Raw genomic sequence first — 18,767 nt, 5'->3', positions numbered from 1 at the left:
GAGGCAGTAGAAGGGGAGGCTTGGCCAGCAGCTCTGGAGCCAGACAGCCCGCGTTCAAATCTTGCTCTTTTCAGCTCTAGTCCTGTGTCACTGAACAGGTGATGGAGGCTTGCCCTGCCTCAGCTGCTTCACCTGTAAAATGGGGGCAGCCGGTTGCACCTGGTGTCCGGGTGAGGACTGGATGAGATAACACCCGTGAGGTCCCTACATAGCAGGAGGGCTCCATAAATGTCCGCGGTTAGTACAGCACTGTGATTGTAATTGTCAGTTTCTTTGTCTCCCTGCTCTCCAAGTGATGGGGGTTCCACGAGAGAGGGAACTGGCTCTTGCCTACGTGACTCCCCAGTGCCCGAGGGAGCAGCAGGTCTGGGTTAGGTACTCAGGAAAAGTGAGTTCCCTCCGCCTTTCTCCTCCTCAGCTCCACCCCACCCCTTCCACTCCTAGCTGATCAAAGCAAACTGGCCCCAGCAGTGGGACTCAGCCTGACCAAGTACAAGTCTGCTTTCTCACAGGGGTCCCTGACCCCAGATCCAGGGCCCAGGAGCCCAGGCTCCCCAGGGCCACACCGGGAGCTGCCCCCACAGCAGCCCTTTCAGCCCCTTGCAAATCCAAAAGTGTACTACACAAACTTGGTTTATGGGCCAGGAAACAGATTAAGAGGCTTGCCTTGTCCATGAGTCAGTGGAACCTCAAAGAAGGCCACACCAGCATCCTTGTTCCCCATCCAGCCCCCCAGCTCTCTCCTGAGAGATGTGTAAAAACCGCCCAACCAAAGACACACCTGAATGCTGTCCTTATAGCTGGGCTTGGGGCCAGTGTGGTAGCATGCACAGCAAATAAAAGCCTCCCCCAGACAGAGTCCTCATAAGTCTACATGAAAAGGAGTTGGGTCAGTTGCTCAGCAGGGCTCTGAGACAGCCAGGGTAGTGCAGGGTCCAAGAGCTCAGGCCCTGGTACAAATTCAGACATCACAACTTAATTGCTGTGTGACCTTGGGCAAGTCCCTTCACCACTCTGATCCCAGTTTTCAACTCAGTCAAATGGAGCACGGAGCTGCTGTGAGGATGAAGTGATACCCTGGCAGTGTTCTGCACGCAGTGCCAGGCACCAAGTACTCTTCAGCCCACCTAGCTCTTATCATCACCTGGGGGATCCTCGGGTCCCCCTCTTTCCTTCCCTGGGCCTCAGCTCCTTTCAGGGCAAGTCCTCCCTCCTCAATGTAGAGAGCCCAGGGTTGTACAGTGCAAGGGAGCACATGGAGATGGGCCCGCTGTGTCAGGAGACTGGATCAGCCCCACTGGGACCATGAGCACAGCCAGTGCTTGACAGCACTGCCTTGCGTGAGTTGTCCCTAAAAGCTGATCCATTACAAAGATTCAAAGAACTCGTTGTTTACTGGGGAGGTGATCCCAGGAAATACCAGTAGGGGAGTGGAGAGGCAAGCTCGAAAAGGGGAGGTAGCAGCAAGCAGCCGGGGCTCAGTCCCAGTGGGGAAATTCTGGGAGCTGGTGCCCCAACTCCCACCCATCATTAAGTGTGTCCTGCTGGGGAGGGGTGTGAACTTCCCAGCACTTCAGGCCTGCTACGGATGCAGGTACAGATGCGGATATGAATGCAGATAGGGCCTGAGAGAGCCCCCAGGTAAATCCTGGAGGGGCAGCAGCTGAAGTGGGGCCTGTGCGCTGTGGAGTCGTGAGGGGGAGGGCCAATGACGGCATCCCCTTCATCTGCTACGAGAACCTACTGTGGTCCATGCTCTTGGGTCCCATACACACAATTTCTCACTCAATCCCCTCAACAACCTTGCAGAAGAGACACCATTATTTCTCTCCTCTTTTTTAAACAGCCTTATTGAGATGTAATTTACATACCACAAAATTCGCCCATTTTAAGCATGCAATTCAGTGTATTTTATTATATGTACAGAGTTGGGCCACCGTCACCCCAATCTAATGTTAGAACATTGCCCATCCACAGTCCCTCCTTATTTCCCCCAAACCAACACCCTGCCCCCACCAGCCCTAGGCACTCATGAATCTATTTTAGGTCTTTATAGACTTGTCTATTCTGCACATTTCACATAAGCAGCATCATATAACATGTGGCTGTTTGAGTCGAGCTTCTTTCATTTAGCATAATGTTTTTGAGGTTCACCCCTGCTGTAGATGTTTCAATAATTCTATCTTTTTTTATTGTCCAATAGCATTCTATTGAATGGAAATACCACATTTTGTTTCTCCGTCCACCAGCTCATGGGCATTTTGAATTGTTTCCATTTTGTTGTTATTATGAATAATGGTGCTATGAACATTCACGAGCAAGTTTTTGTGTGGATATATGTTTTCACTTTTCTTAAGTAGCTACCTAGGGGTGGAACTGCTGGGTCATATACTAATTCTATGAGTACCATTTTGAGAAGATGTTTTTCTAAAGCAACTGCATCATTTGCCATTCCTACCAGCAACGCATGCAGGTTTCAGCTCTGCACACCCTTGTCTACACTTGTTATTGTCCAGTGGGTGTAAGTTGTATCTCACTGTGGTTGTGATCCGCATTTCCCTAGTGACTAAGGATGTTGAGCAAATTTGCGTGTGCTTACTGGCCATCTTCTTTGGATATACATCTATCCAAATTCTTTGACCGTTTTTTAATGGGGTTATGTGTCTTCTTCATCACCCTCCTTGTACAGATGACAGGACTGAGGCTCAGAAAGGCAGAGAAGCTTGCCCACAGCACCACAGCTTGTGGGGGGACAGGGAGCCTGATACCGAAGCACCACCCTTGGCACGACTGCAGGCCATCTGTAAATCATCCTTTGACCTGATTCCCTATGGGCATTTTTGGAGATCAGCCAGAGTCGAATGTTTGGTTCTTTGGAAGTGAGGGGCTGAGAGACTCCTCCATCTCTCCTACCTTTAGAAGTCTATGATCCCTAGAGAGAAAAGCACTTCACAGCAGCCTGTGCCCCTCCCGAGCGCAAGGACCGCGTGACAGCCCAGAATCACGCTGCCAGGTGCTCAGCGTTCAAAGACGTGTGTCACAGACCATGCAGCTCCCCCACCCATCCAGTTCCCACAGCCTCTCCATCCATCCCTCTCTCCGCCCTTCACTGGGGAGCATGGCCTGCTTTCTCCTGACCTCAGGCCTTGGCTCAGCTTCCTGGCTACTGTTCTGGTTTTTTCTCTGCAGCCCAGTGATTCCACTGTGACACTCTGAGTAACACCCCTGCTGGCCTGACCCAGCTCTCCTCTAAAAGCCCTCGGTCAGTCCTCTCAGCAGACTCTGTCTTAGTGCCTGCTCAGTGCAGGACACCAGGGATACAGAAAGAAGAGGCCATAGTCTGTGCCCTCAGTAGGGAAGATGAGGCAGAATCATAAATAACTGGGAGCCAGTAAAGTTTTATAGGAGCTGTAATAGATGAGAAAAGCCTGCGCAGGGAACTGTAGGGTGAGGGGCTGGAGGCAGAGGGAAGCAGACTTCATGGACAGACTCATCATTGGAGGGCAGAGACAGGAAGGGCATTCCAGGTAGTGGGAACAGCAAAAGCCATGGCAGAGAGGTACAAAATCTGTTTGGGGGGCTGCAAGCAGCTCTGGGATATTGGGTGCAAAGGGCATAATTGGGATCTAGTAGAGCTGGGGTCATGGAGGACCTTGTCATACAAAGGAGTTTAGAGCCAGGGGAGCAAACAAGGGTTTTAGGCAGGGGATGGACATGGTCAACTTTGTGCTTCAGAAAAATGCAGCCATAGTGATCAGTTTCTTATCAAATTCAGCCCACTGGGTATCTGTGGCCTCCAGACAATCACATTCCACTTCCCAGTCCATTCACTCTTTCACTCTCCTAGATAAGCATTTCACAGCTTCTGCCTCTTGCAGCTCAGACACCTCTTCCCCATTCTCCTTCTCAGCTAATGACCTTCCTTCCTATTTATTAAGGGAGAAGAAGCACCCAGAAGAGATGGCCCACACCCATCCATCACTTCGTTCCAACCTATACAACTCTGCTCTGCATTTCCACTGTGGCTGTCAGTACCTGAGCCCCATCACTGCCTCTGTGCATTGAAACTGTCTGTCTTCCCTACACAAGGGCATTGCCCCATCAGCTGGCCCCTGTCTGCTCGGTCATTCTCATCACCATACAGATCTCTACCTTACCTTAAAGTAATTTCTCAACCTTCATTTTTTTTTTGACCCTCCAGCAACTGGCCCATTTCTCTGATCATTTTCACAGCACCATTCACAAAATAGTTATGAATTTTTCTCTAGCCACATTCAATTGAAAGAACTCAGTTAATTAAAAAGAGAATCAAACTGAATATGGAACAAGAGATTATAAAAATGACCATGGAGATTTGAAAAAGAACCAAACAGAACCAAGTAGGAATGAAAAATATATTAAGTGAAATTTAAAAATTGACAGCTGAATTAAATAGGGCTGAATAGATAATTGGGAAATTGAAGATATATTTGAAGAAACCATCTAGAATGTAGCAGAGAAAGATAAAATTATAAATTATGAAAAAGAAACTAGAGACATGGAGAACAGAGTGGGAAGCTGTAACATGAATCTCAACGGAGTTCAGTGAAGTAGGCTGAAAAGTGGCTCCCCAAAAGATATCCATGTCCCAATACCTGGAACCCATGAATGCTACTTTCATACATGGCCAAAAAGGGTCTTTGCAGATGTGATTAAGTTAAGAGTCAGGAGAAAGGGCAATTAGCCTATATTATCAAGGGTCCCTAAGTGCAATCATTTGTATCCTTATAAGAGGGAGGCAGAGGGAGATCTGACACCACACAGAGGAGACTGTACATGAAGACAAAACAGAGATAGATTTGAAGATACTGCCCGTGAAGACTGGAGCAATGCTGCTGCAAGCCAAGGAGGGTTGGCAGCCACCAAAACCTGGAAGAGACAAAGAGTAGATTCTCTCCTACGGCCCCTGGAGGCAGCACAGCCCTGCTGACACCTTGATTTCAACCCAATCATACTTACTTAGGACTTTTAGCCTCCAGAACTGTGAAAGAATAAATTTCTGTTGTTTCAAGCCACAAAGTTTGTGGTAATTTGTTACAACAGCTCTAGGAAACTAATACAATGGTAGAGAAGCAATAATTGAAAAGATAATGACAGGAATTATTTAGAATTGATGAAAGACAAGAATCATCACATTCAAGAAGCACAGTAAATCTCAAGTAAGGTAAAAGTTTAAATCTACATCTATATATAACATAATGCACCTGCAAAAGAGCAAGGTCAAAGAGAAAATACAGTCAGAGAGGGAAACACCAGATTATCAACAAAGAAACAGGATTCATGGACAGCTAACTTTCAATACTAACAACTATTGCCAGAAGACAGGGGAACAATATTTTTTCAAAGGGCCAAATAATTGTCCTGTAGTGAAAATAATTGTCACTAGAATCATGTACCCAGCAAGACTATCTTTCAAGAACAAGGACAAAATTTTCAAATAAACTAATACTGGGTGTCTTGACCACCAATAAACTTTTGTCAAGAGAATGTCTAAGTGGCAATTGATTGATTGATTGATTGAGGGGATGAAGTTAGGCTTATTTATTTATTTATCTTCAATGGAGGCACTGGGGATTGAACCCAGGACCTCGTGCATGCTAAGCGTTCACTCTACCACTGAGCTATACCCTCCCAACAAGGGAATGTTTTAAAATGTACCTCAGGAAGAAAGAAAATGATCCCAGATGTAAGGTCAAAAATGCAAGATAGAACAATAATTTTTTAAAAGAGACAACCATGCAGGCAAATATAAACAAATATTAACTATATAAAACATAACATCTGTACAAATTAATTCATCATTCAACACAGTTCCAAATAAAACCTCAATAAGGTGTTCACGGCATATGACATCTCTGTAAGTGCTAAGGAAGGGCAAAGGGCCAAAAGGAGCCAAGACATTCCTGAAGAATTACAAGTAGGGCTTGGCCTATCGGGTATCAACACACACAATATAAAGTGATCATTAAGACTTGTTTTAAAGCATTTTAATTGGAGTAGTGTGGTTTTGGCTCAGAGACAGACACAGAGACCAGTGCATCAGACTGGAGAATCCAGAAACAGACTCAAGAATAATGGAAACGTGATCAAGAGAAGAGGTGTTTTTTTAAAGTACTGCAGAAGATGAAGTATTCAATAAATGGAGTTGGACAGTTGCTTATCCACATGGAAAAAAACCCTGAAACCGGATCCTTATTTATATAAAATCAATTCCAGGTGGCTAAAGACCTAAATGTGCAAGGCAAAACTTTTAGAAGAAAACAGAGGAAACTATCCCTATTGGCCTCGGGGAGGGAAGAATTTATTTTAAAAGACACAAAAAGCACACACCACACGGGAAAACATCGATAAATTCTACCATGGCAAGAATAAGAATTTCTGCTCACAAAAACACACCATTTAGAAAGTGAAAAGACAAGCCACAGATTGGGAAGTGATACTTGAAATGCATATAATTTACAAAAGATTAGGATTGGAAAAAATTAAATCTTCTACAGAATCAATAAGAAAAAAGACAATACAGCAAAAAAAAAAGACTAAAAACATAACCAAGCATTACACAGACAAGGAAACAAGTATTACCAATAAATAGGAAAAAACATTCAGTCTCATTAGGAATCAGGGCAATGCAAACCGAAAACGTCCATAATGTGCCAATTTACACCCACCAGGTTGGCACCAGTGTGAATGTCTGACAACACCGAGTGTTGCCGGGGCTGTGGAACAATGCGAGCTCTATTACACTGCTTGTGGGAGTGTAAATTCATACAACCATTTTGGAAAGCAACTTGGCATTGTCTGGTCAAGTTCAGATGTGTATACCTTCCTACCCAGCATTTCTATCCTAAGTGTGCCTGGAAACTCTTACACATATGCATCGGGGGAGGCAATAAATGTCGATGCCCTCTGTCCATCAAGAGGAGGATGGATTGGTGACCTGTGGTTTCCTCATGCATTGCATTGTGGCAGCAAAAATGCCTGTATTACTCTACTCAACAACATGGGCGAGTTGCATAAACAAAGTGTCGATCAAAAACACACGTGCTGTAGGAAAATGCAGACAGTCTAATTCTCTCCAAAGTTCAAAGGCATGCAAAACTAGACAATGTATTGCTCAGGACTGCATCCACCTGTGAGAAAACCAGAAAGAAAAGGGCAAAGAAATGATAAATACAAAATTCAGAGTAGCTCAAGGAGGGACTAGGGGAGGCTTCAGGAATTTATAACGTCCACTCTCCTAAATTGGACGGTGGGGGTTTGAATTTCGTAGTAGCAGTATTGGTACTTCACTTACATGTCTTACACGGATGAGATGTTCTTAATTTTAAAAAGGAAATGCAACTGCCACACATAAGCATCCACACTCTGGCAACCATGAGGATGGTGCGGACGCCAAAGAGAGAGACTGGAGAGGGGAGACCTGCCAGGAGGCTTTGCCTCCCTGGAGTCTTCTGAGTATTAAATGAAATCACAAGTGTTAAAATGCTTAAGATGATGCCTAGCCCATGACACGGTCTACATAGTGTTTGCTCTTATTGCAGGGATGAGGGTTGGGCAGGGGGCAATGGTTGTAGGGGAAATGGTATAGGGAAAAGGAATCTATCTGAGAGATCTTTGTAGCTTAGAGCAATTAAGTTGGGGGGAAGGCATTAAGAGAGTCAATAATGATACTATGATTTCATTGCATGTATTCAGACACTCAGTATTTGCAGAAAACCAAGCAGGGACCGGGGGAGGAGAAGCAGTTGAGGGTTGCAGGGATGATGGCTATTCCTCATGGATGTTTGGGTCACATGGATGGTTATTTCTATCTATATGATGCGTGCACTGGCCTGAAGAAAGGTAGGTGGAGAGGTCCTATAAAGGATGGGGAATCAACGATTTGCTGGAGGACCCTTCCCTGAGCCTGCCCTGGGCACCAGGAGCACACGCCACAGCTCATAGATCAAAGCTTCTCCAGCCCTCAGGAAAACTCAGAGTTCACTGGTCACCTTTGGGGCTCACCATAGAACCCTCCCATCACATTGACTTCCTCCTTGCCACTTACAAACACCCGGGATCTTATCTGGGGAGATATAAACATCTTCTGAGGCGGCTAGCCTTGGAAGGTATAGCAAATCCATACTGGAACTCTGTCTTTGTGAGCCTCAAGGGTACCTGACTCCTGATTTGGGCTCTCAGAAGACAGCATCTTTGAAGATCCTCCCAGGGGCCTTAGCGCTCACAGCCAGAGGTCAGCGTGAACCTTGATGCAGTCTACATGGTTTGTCTTCTTGCTATTGGAGCCTCAGATCAGTTCTGGAAGGGACTTCAACAGGTTATCTGGGCAGCTCTGCCTCTGCAGAGCAACCCAGATTAGACACATCTCTTCTGTCTCTGAACGTCTCCTATGAGGGAGACATCAGTGATTCTCTTAGGAACCTTTCTCCCTTTGGACAAGAAGCTGCTTGCGAAAGGCTTTAAGGCAGAGGTGGCCAGTCGGGAACATACCGCCCTGTGCTATCTGCAATGGATTCTCATTTATGGAAGGTGATGGGGCACTGTGCATCACAAGCTTTAAAACAGCTTCACCCCAGATAGTTTCCGAATAAAATTATCCTAAATAAACAACTGGACAGCCATATAAAGATGTACTTACAAGGTCGTAGATAATATAGAGAAACTATAAATGAGCTGTGTGTCAGCCACAGGGGATTTAAATGCATGATGGTAAATGCAAGCAGCATAGAACATTAAATGCATCCATTAAAAAAAAAAGATTATACGTCAATGAAATAAATAAATAATAAATAAATAAACAGAAAAAAAAACTTGGCTTGAGAGAACATTTAATGACATGGAGAGATACTCACAATATAGTATTTTTTAAAAGCAGGTCATAAAATAGTATGTTTAACAGTTAATATTTTTATTTTTGAAATGTAATAAAATATAGAACAGATTTAGAAGCTTATGTAGTAAGGTCTTACGAATACTTACCTGTGGGATGTAATATAGGTACTTTCCCCCTCCTTTGCATAGCTGTATTTCCAAAGACTTTACAACGAATATATATTAGGTTTAGCTTTCACTTCTTAATTACACCAGGAATGCACAAAAATAGATTCGTGGTGAAATTATCAAACAAAACACATAAGGCCCCCCACCCCACCCCAGTGCCCACCCTCTCATCGGTGACCACCGCTATGAGTGTAATGTCACGCCTTTGAGTCCCTTTCCTACACATCTTGCATAGATGTGTCTATTTAGAAATACGCAGCATTCTTTAGCGGTTTTTTCTTTTTTTTTTTTACGTATCTGATATTCTAATGTATGTACTGTACTGATGTGTAACTTGGTTTTCTCCACTTACCCATAGACCTAGGAGATCTTTTCATGTCGGTATAAGGAGATCTACCTCAATTATTTTAACTGCTGCATGGACCACATCTGGTCTACCCATTCATAACTGATAGATACTAAGGTTGTTTACAGTTTCTGATGCACAAACACAGATGCAATGAAAATCCTCGTCCATGTTTCTATGCATGCAGGTGCCTACCCACTTATCTAGGGAAGATTCTAAGAGACCAAGTCTATGGTCATGTACATTTCACATTTAAGTAGACAACCCCGAAGTATGCTCCAAAAATAAGATTTCCCTGTTGATTTTCCCACAAATGGTGTTTAAGTTACCTGCTCCTTGCCAACACATGACATCCTCATCAATCTTTTTAATTTTTTGTGTATTACTTTAATTATAAGGAGGTTAAATAGGATGACCTTTGATAACTCTATTTTCTTCCTTACTATCTTCCATCACCAAACACAATGCACACACTATTGGTTCTACCTCCAAAATAAATTTCAAATCTGTCCTCATCTTCTGCCTCAGTCACCACCATTCCAGACTCAGCTGTCCTCATCCATCACACGAACCCTGAAATTCTCTGCAATTGTCCCCCACTTTCACATGCATTCTCCACCCAACAACCAGAGAAATCTTTCTTGAAGTGTAATTCAGATCACATCACTCCCATGCTCAAAAGACTGCTGTAGCTTCTGCTGGACTGAGAATTACATCCCAGCCCCTTTCCAAGGCTGCACCATCTCCCCCACCTCTGACTTCATCCCCTCCACTCTCTTGCTCACTACTGTCCAGACACCCTGGGTCCCTTTCTACTCCCCACAAATCCCCCAGCTCCTCCATGCTCAGGGTCCCTCCCTCTGTTAGGGACACCCTTCCCTAAACTGTCCTCTGCTTATCTTTCAGGTCTTAGCTTAATGCCATGCAATCTAAAATGGATCTTCCCCGAAAACTCTAATTTGAAGATACATGCACTCCAATGTTCATAGTAGCACTATTTACAATAGCCAAGACACAGAAGCAACCTAAATGTCCATCGACAGATGACTGGGTAAAGAAGATGCGGGATATATATATATATATTACTCAGCCATAGAAAAGAATGAAATAATGCCATTTGCAGCAACATGGATGGACCTAGAGATGATCATACTAAGTGAAGTGAGTCAGACAGAGAAAGACAAATATCATACGATATCACATACGTGGAATCTAAAAAAATAATACAAATGAACTTATTTACAAAACAGAAACAGACTCACATAGAAAACAAACCTATGGATACCAAAGGGGAAAGAGAGTGAGGGTTAAATTAGGAGTTTGGGATGAACAGATATATACTACTTATAAAATAGATGAAAACAAGGACCTACTGTATAGCACAGAAAACTATATTCAATACCTTGTAATAACATACAATGGAAAAGAATCTGAAAAAGAATATATATATATATATATATATATATATATATATATATATATATATATGTAAAACCAAACCACTTTGCTATACATCTGAAAGTAACACAACATTGTAAATCAACTATATTTCAATTAAAAAATAAATAAAAATTAAACATGTCTTCCCCATCTTGTTCTAATCTTCCATCCTTTGCCTTCATGGTACCCGTCAACACTGAAATGCAGAAGCTAACCTATGTATCTATTTCAGATATTTTGGGTCCAGCACCACCAGACTGGGAGCCCATGAGGGCAGAGACTTGCCCATCTTTTCTTCCCTGTATCTCCAGCACCAAACACAGTGCCTGATACACAGCAGATGCTCAGTGAGGAAGGAACACGTGCATGAATGAATGAATGGATGGACAGCCAAGAAAGAGGCAGCCTAGGAACCAGGGAGGAAAGGGAGAGAAGTAAGGAGGTACTCAAGGGAAACCTGGGTCAAGAAGGAGTCCTAGGAGGCAAGGGAGGCCAGGACATGGATGAGCATCTAATGGCACCTTCCAACTGTTTGCTGTTCTGTGATGCAGTTCTCTCTGTGATGTCAGTAAAAGCCTGTGCTGCTCAGGAGAGTGACCCTTTGAGGAGTAAAAGGAAGATGGGCAGGTTCTGAGTCCATGTGGGGATGGAGAGACAAGAACAACTGTAGGGGTTACTCCAAGAAACACGTGCCCCTGGGAATCCTTGGTGATTCGGGCCAGGTGGGGACACCTTGGAGAGAAGAGTGACTGCACAAGACTAGAGGATTTTGGTGATTCCATTTTTTTACCAGGTTCCCCATTTTCTTCAGAGGAAAAGAATATTAGGAAAAAATGACAAAGGACACTAAGAATGAGATGGCCAATTCCTCTTAGGAGGAGAGGTGGGGGTGCAAGGAAATGAGCCTGAGTGCCTGGTCCTCCTCTGCACCTCCATTTCCTCATATGTAAAGTGGGCACGACAGTCACCGTCCACATCCGGATGTCGACAGAGTACATGAACAGATCTCAAATCTTGGCACTGGTTGAAATGCTTTTCACCTCGTTCACGGCAGGTGAGGAGCAGGGAAGGCACAAGTCCAATGACAACCGCAGGGACTTTGTGGGGGAAGGGTCGGCTTCCTGGCCTTGTGACCTGTGCAGTCACACGGGGCCCTGTGCTTGGTTAATGCTCTGCTTTAATGTCACCATCTTGAAATTCGTAATTTTTGAACAAGGGACCCTATATTTGCAGTGTGCCTTGGGCTCCACAAATTAAATTATGGAGCTGGTTGTGTGTGTGAGAGAGGGAGAGAGGAGGGGGGAAAGAGAGAGAGAGAGAGAAGGATGCTGTTATGGGTGCCCAATGAAGAGATGGAGAGATGTTCTCATTAATGAAGCGATGTTAATTGATGGCAATACCCGCCCTGTGGTCTCGAGCCAATACCGCGCACCGACAAGCTGAGACATCACCTAACAATAGCCCCTCTCAGTGCCAAACATCAGCAACCAAACAACCCCTCCTAGACTTTGGGCTGTTACCCAAACACCCCCACACCCCCATGCCAAGGCCCAACACCCAGTGGTGCCAGGTGTGGGCTCCCTCCAAATTTTCCCAAGGACTCAACCAGCCCCACAGGCTGTGTGCTGGTGTTTCCAGATATGCCATGTGCTCGCTCCCACAAGCGAGCCCACACTACCCTGCAGGCAGCCTAAATGATGTGTTTGCCACTCTGTCCTCTCTGGGCCAGAAAGTGAGCTCCTTGAGGGCAGGAGCTGGGCCATCATCATCTCGGTGTCCCTAAGACTGGTTGCAGTGCTTAGAACACAGTAGGTGCTCAACAAATGCATGCTAACGCCATTTATACACTCATTCCGCAGGCACTGATCACCCAGACAAGATTAACATAAAATAAAGGAACACTAAGATGTTTACAGTTTACAGCAAGAAATTGAGCCTCAACAAGATCTGAAGTCTTACCACCTCAAGTGGTGCCTTCTGCAGGCTGGGACTCTCCCTGCTGAGAAGTGGGAAGCAAGGAAAGGCTTCGCTCCCCTATTCCACTTCCAAGATTGCTGCTTCCTGGGTCAGTGTTCAACGACCTGCTCACAACAGGGTACTTGGTGAAGCAGAGTGGAACGGCCCTGACCGAGTCAGGAGACCTTGGCTCTGTCCTACTCAGCTCAGTGGCCTTGGCCAAGGCCACTCCCTTCTCTGAACCTCACTTCCCCCTCCATCAGGTGAACTTACTGGATTAGGGCTGTGCTATCCAATATGGTAGCCACTTGCTTGAAATGCGGCTAGTGAGACTGAGGATGTGAATGTGAAATTTTATTTCTTTTTAATTAATATAAATTTTAAAACTGATACACAGTCAGTCCCTGGAGAATTTTTAGGTACAGTTGGAACAAACAGAACCTACTTTTTTCCATTGTAAATTTGACCAGATCTAAAGATAGATGAAATGTTTCTGAAGAAAATTTAACATTTGGATTAAGACGTGCTGTAAATATAAAAGACAGATTTTATAAGTATAAAATAAGTATAAAATATAGACTTACTATGAAAAAAGAATGCGAAATATCTCATCAACACTTTTTATAATGATTACATATTGAAGTGATAATATTTTGGATTTAATAGGTTAAATGAAATATAGTACTAAATTAATTTCATCTGCTTCAGTTTTTTGTTTTTAATGTGGGTACTAGAAAATTTAGTTACATCTGTGGTTTCTGCTCTCCTTCTATTGGACAGCACTGGATTAGGAAATGTCCCAAAGTGCTTCCTTTTTTTTTTTTTTAAATAATCTGATATTCCACAAATCTATAGTCTCTCAATGCTCGATAACTATTGAATTCTATTTGTTTGCTTGTCTGGCATCATACTCCTCACCCCACTCTTATGTTGGCACCTCAACTTTTCAGATGAAAATTGTCTCTGGTAGACTCACCTTCACCCCCAGCTATAGAGATGGGCATATGGCCAGGCCTGGCCAATCAGAGAAGAGCACCCTCCCTTTGACCACAGTGATTGGGTCAGGACTGACACATGACCACCAGGGAGAGCCAATTAGACTCCATTTGACTGAAAGATTGGCAGTAAGTCCAGCGCTCCCCCTGGGATCGCTGAGGGAGAGGGATGGACGCCTAGAGCTGCAGGCGGCCATGTTGTCCCCACGAGAGAACAGCTTGCCTGACAAGGAGGCTGCCACAGAGAGAGGGAGAACCAGGAGTGAAGACAGAGGCCAAGTCTTGTATCTGAAGCCAGGATCTATCCCTGGACTTTTCAGTTACATGAGGGGAAGAAAATAATTCCTTCTTGCTTAAGTCAGTTTGGATCAGAATTCTGTCCCAAGCATCTTGAATAACACATGGACACTTGGTTATTTCCCATAACCCCAGCTCAGGTGATCATGTTCTAAATCGCTGGGCTGCTCCCAACCCTCTCATGAGCTCTACCTTCCCATGCTCCCAGCCTCCTCTCGTGAACACTCTCACCCTCCCATCAGCTGGGATGACCCGTAGTGGCATGACCCAGCCCCACTTGTCTTCCTGTATTTTCACATTTAGGCATTTCCCATTGCTTGGAAAAGCTCCGCCCTCTCCCTCCCCACCCCCTCTCTGCCCCCTGCCTCATAGGACCTGGCTAACTTCTCATCTTTCAAGCCTCAGCTACTCTTATCAAGGTCACCAGTGACCTCTGTGCTGCCAAATCCAATGGTCACTTCTCCATCTACCTCTCATATAACTTCTTGACAACATTCCACACAACTGACCATTCCCTCCTTCTTGAAACTGAGGCGGGAAGCCCCATAAAAAGACCAGCAGGACCCCCAGGCAGGGTCACTACTCTCCTGCCAACACCATCTGGTTTCCTGACCAGGAAACTCTATCTCATTTTTTGCCTCTGAAACTGCTCACTTACCCCTAAAATTCTATTGGTTCCCTGAGCTCACTCCTGATTGGTTATTTCCCTTACTCCTGATTGGTCCATTTCCCTAACTTTTGATTGGTCCAGTTGTAGTACTTCATTTGCATGGAGCTCACTTCTGATTGGTTATTTCTCTCACTCCTGATTGGTTATTTCTCTCCTTCCTGATTGGTCTATTTCTACAAAGCTTGTTCCTAGTTGGTCAACTTTTGTTATACTTTATTTGCATATGATGTTGCAAAGTGTAACCCAGCAGCCTATAAAGGTCTGTATAAACTTACAGACGGGGTCCAAAGCTTGGATTGTTAACTTCTTTGGGTCTGTTGGCCTAGTAAACCTGAGTTCTCCAATCCTCTTTGTGCTGCTTGGTCTCGCCTGGATCCAGATTGCTGTCACAACGGAGCTATAACACATTTTTCCGGAACGTTCTTCTTTCTCTAGGTTCTCATGATAATTTATTCTCTTCCTCCCACCTGCTTGACCACTCCTTCTCAATGTATTTATTCATTCTTTTATTTTCTTGTGTTTTCTTTCAACAGGTATTTCCTAAGAGCGTACTCCTTGCTAAGCCCTATGCTAGGTGTCAGGCAGCCAACAGAGTAAAGCCCTTCCCCATGGAGTTTACATTCTAGGGCAAGTCTTATTGATTCTCCACCCCTGCTCAATCTCCAAGTGTTGGCTGTGCGGAGGCTCATCTGGAGACTGCTTGTCATTTCTATCTTATCCAGTCTCCTGGCGTTAGATTCCATCCATGTGTTCTGACTCCCAAATGTCTATCCCTAACCTTGGCTGTTTACCCTGAACTCCAGACTCATAGATCCACTACCTACTTGATTAAACCAGCTGTATAGCTACAGGCTGTCTCAGGATTACCATGTTGAACACAGAAATATTTACTCCCCCCACTCTCAGCCTAAACCTGTTTCTCCACCTGCCATTCTCCATGTCAGTCAATGGCACCATCATCCACCCAGTTGCCCAGCCAAAAACCTAGGAGTCATCCTGATTCTATCTTTTCTTCTTGCCCCACATCCAATCTATCAGCAAGTTCTGTCAGCTCTACCTCCAAAACGTACTCTGAAACAGCCCACTTTTCTCCATTTCCTCTTCTACCACCCTGGTCCAAGCCACCATCATCCATCCCTGGACCACTATTATAATGATCTCTTAATTGGTTTCCCTGAGTCCAGGGGTACTTATCACCCCCATCTATTCCTCACACCGGAGCCAGAGTGATCTTTTAAAAATGTAAATCAGATCATGTCACTCATCTCCTTAAAACCCTCCTGTAAGCAGCGTGGGAGAAGACATTTGCAACATTTATGAAAGACAATGGATTAGTAATTCGAATATATAAACAACTCCCACAAATGAATTAGAAAAAGACAGCCGTGTAGAAAAATGGGCAAGGGATATGAACAGATGATTTACAAGAAACTCTAACAGCCAATAAATACAAAATTACATGTTGCACCTCACTAGTAATCATAGAAACTCAAATTAAAGAGAGTTACCATTTTACACCCAAAACATTGTCAGAACTTTAAAGGGCTGACAGTATCAACTGTTGGCAAGGATAAAAAGAAATGGGAGCTCTCAGACGCTAGTGGGAATATAAATTAGTGTGCCAGCTTAGAGAGCCATCTGGCAACTTCTTATAATGTTGGAAATGAGCATACCCATCAACCCATTAATCCCCTATTTCAAAAACAAGATGCAACCTAAATGTCTATCGATATGAAAATGGATAAATAAAATATGATATACCTGCGTCCATATAATTCTGTGTAGCGCTGAAAACAAATTAACTGAGTTAATTCAACATTTATCAAGCATTGTTGGATGAAAAAAGGCAGCCATAAAAAGACATGTGCACTAAGTGAAGTAAGCTGGAAAGAGAAAGAAAAATACCATATGATATCACTGATATGTGGAATCTAAAAAAAAAAAAGACAGAAATGAACTTATTTACAAAACAGAGGCAGACTCATAGACATAGAAAACAAACTTATGGTTACCAGGGAGGAAAGGGGGTAGGAGGGGTAAACTGGGAGTTTGGGATTTGTAGATACCAGATACTATATATAAAATAGATAAACAACAAAGGCTTACTGTATGGTACAGGGAATTATATTTGATACTTTGTAATAGCCTATAATGAAAAAAGAATAGGAAAAGGAATATATATATATATGAATCACTATGCTGTACACCAGAAATTAACAGAACATTGGAAATCCAACTATACTTCCGTTTTAAAAAGACATGTGCATGCTGCTTTCATTTATGCAAACTTAAAATTTTAAACTTAATGAGAAAAATGGTTTCCTACTACCAGTAAAATCCTAATTCTTACCTTTGACCACAAGGTCCATCTGGCTCTTACTCATCTCTCTAATTCTATCTCACACTGCTCACTAAGCTCCAGCCACACTGGGCTTTTTTAAAGTCTTCCTCAAGGTCTGCATTTTCATGTCCACCATCAAGCCAGAGCCTTCCCATGAACTGTGCCCTCCCCCTGGCACTTCCCCTGAAACAGCCTCCCCATCACCTCCAGACATTCCGTGTTCATCCATTTATTTGTTTACATCTTTATCTCTCTCCACTAGCCCATAATCTCCATGAGAGTAGGAACCTTGCTTTTCTTGTTCAGTGGTATATCACCAATGGATGGCATATTATAGGCATTCAATAAATGCTTGCTGATGAATAAATGTGACTTTCTTCAGGAAGTCATTCCTGAATTCCTGGACTAAGAGACATCCCTTAACTCTGTATTTCTACAGCCTCCTGCCTGGCTTTCAGCAATTTTCCCATTTTGATTCAGAACTCTTGATCTGGGTTCTCAAATGGGTGTCAGGGACTCCATAAACATCCTCAGACTGGAAGCAAAATTTCATGTGCACGTGCTTATTACATTTTCTGGGGAGGAGGCTTCTCGTTGCCATCTTATTCTTAAATGGATCTGTGTCACAAACACATAAAAAAGTTTTAATGACACTGCTGTTTCAGTTATGTTATAATTTGACCAGGTCCTCTAGACTGCGGGTTGCTTGAGGGCAAGTCCACCGCTGTTTCCCCAAATGCCAGTGCAGAGCCTGGCATGTAATAAGTGAATTTCCATAAAATCTTCAATGAATGAGTAGGAGAATGAATGCATGCTTTTGGAGCCTGAGTACCAGGCCCATATTTACTCTCAGACCCTTTGGGAGCCTTAGACGTCAAAACTGGAACAGACTGGAACAGAGAGGGAATAGAAAGCTGGCCTCGGAGGCAGGAGGGGAAAGTCTTCCGAAGCCTGAGCCCAGCGATGCTGATCCATTACAGGTTTTTCCATCTTTGGCCCAGTGTTGGTTTCATCCTCCGTCGCTCTCCTCCTCATCCCCCGGAAGGTGAGCCAGCTTTGGTACCAGGGGTGTTGTAGCCAAGATCAATGCAGTCGCCAAGCTCAGGCAGCCCCATGGAAACCCCACAACAAGCCACCAAAACAGAGACCAAACCCTTCCCAGAAGACTCAAGGGGAGAGGAAAGGTGCTTCCTCCACCAATGACTTAGGAATCTAGAAATTCCAGTGGGGCCAACAGGGCGAGGGGTACAGGACACTCGGCTTCCTTCCATATAAAGAAATCCCAAGCCCCAACATAAAGCCCTATTTGCCGTTTAGCCAGAGTCTGTCTCCAAGGCCATGTTGCACACCCCCCAGGTACCTGCATTTCCCTGAGTTCATGGATGAAGTCCAGGCAGGCTGGGTCCTCGGGTATCATGAGGAGTATATAATAGTCCTATTGGCTCCACTGACTATCAGCCATATACCGGGCCTTGTGCTATACGATCTACATGTTTAGAAAATTTAATCCTCACACTGTCCCTATCAGCTCCATTCGAAAGAAGAGGAAACTGAGGCAGAAAAGGCCAAATGGTTTGCCCAAGGCCCCTCAGCCAACAAGTGGCTGAGCTGAGATTTAAATAGATCATCTGATTCCTGTGACCTTAACCTCAACCTCAGAGCCACAATTGACAGAGGCCATAG

The 18,767-nt window shown here is 44.2% G+C and overlaps 2 long non-coding RNA genes across 2 annotated transcripts in view; one reads left to right on the top strand and one right to left on the bottom strand.

Annotated features, from left to right (window-relative positions):
- The window catches only part of LOC140700786 (uncharacterized), a 70,403-nt gene that overhangs the window by 11,867 nt on the left and 39,769 nt on the right, over nucleotides 1-18,767 (bottom strand). The gene's annotated exons all lie outside the window — the stretch shown is intronic.
- On the top strand, nucleotides 11,454-13,171 carry LOC140700966 (uncharacterized). The gene is made up of 2 exons (XR_012079730.1): nucleotides 11,454-11,879; nucleotides 12,685-13,171. It is a non-coding gene; the product is annotated as an uncharacterized lncRNA (long non-coding RNA).

Source organism: Vicugna pacos, chromosome 13 (genome assembly GCF_048564905.1).
Source record: "Vicugna pacos chromosome 13, VicPac4, whole genome shotgun sequence".
Lineage (NCBI taxonomy): Eukaryota > Metazoa > Chordata > Mammalia > Artiodactyla > Camelidae > Vicugna > Vicugna pacos.
The sequence above is the reverse complement of the archived record's forward strand: the minus strand, read 5'-3'. Positions and strand labels throughout refer to the sequence as shown.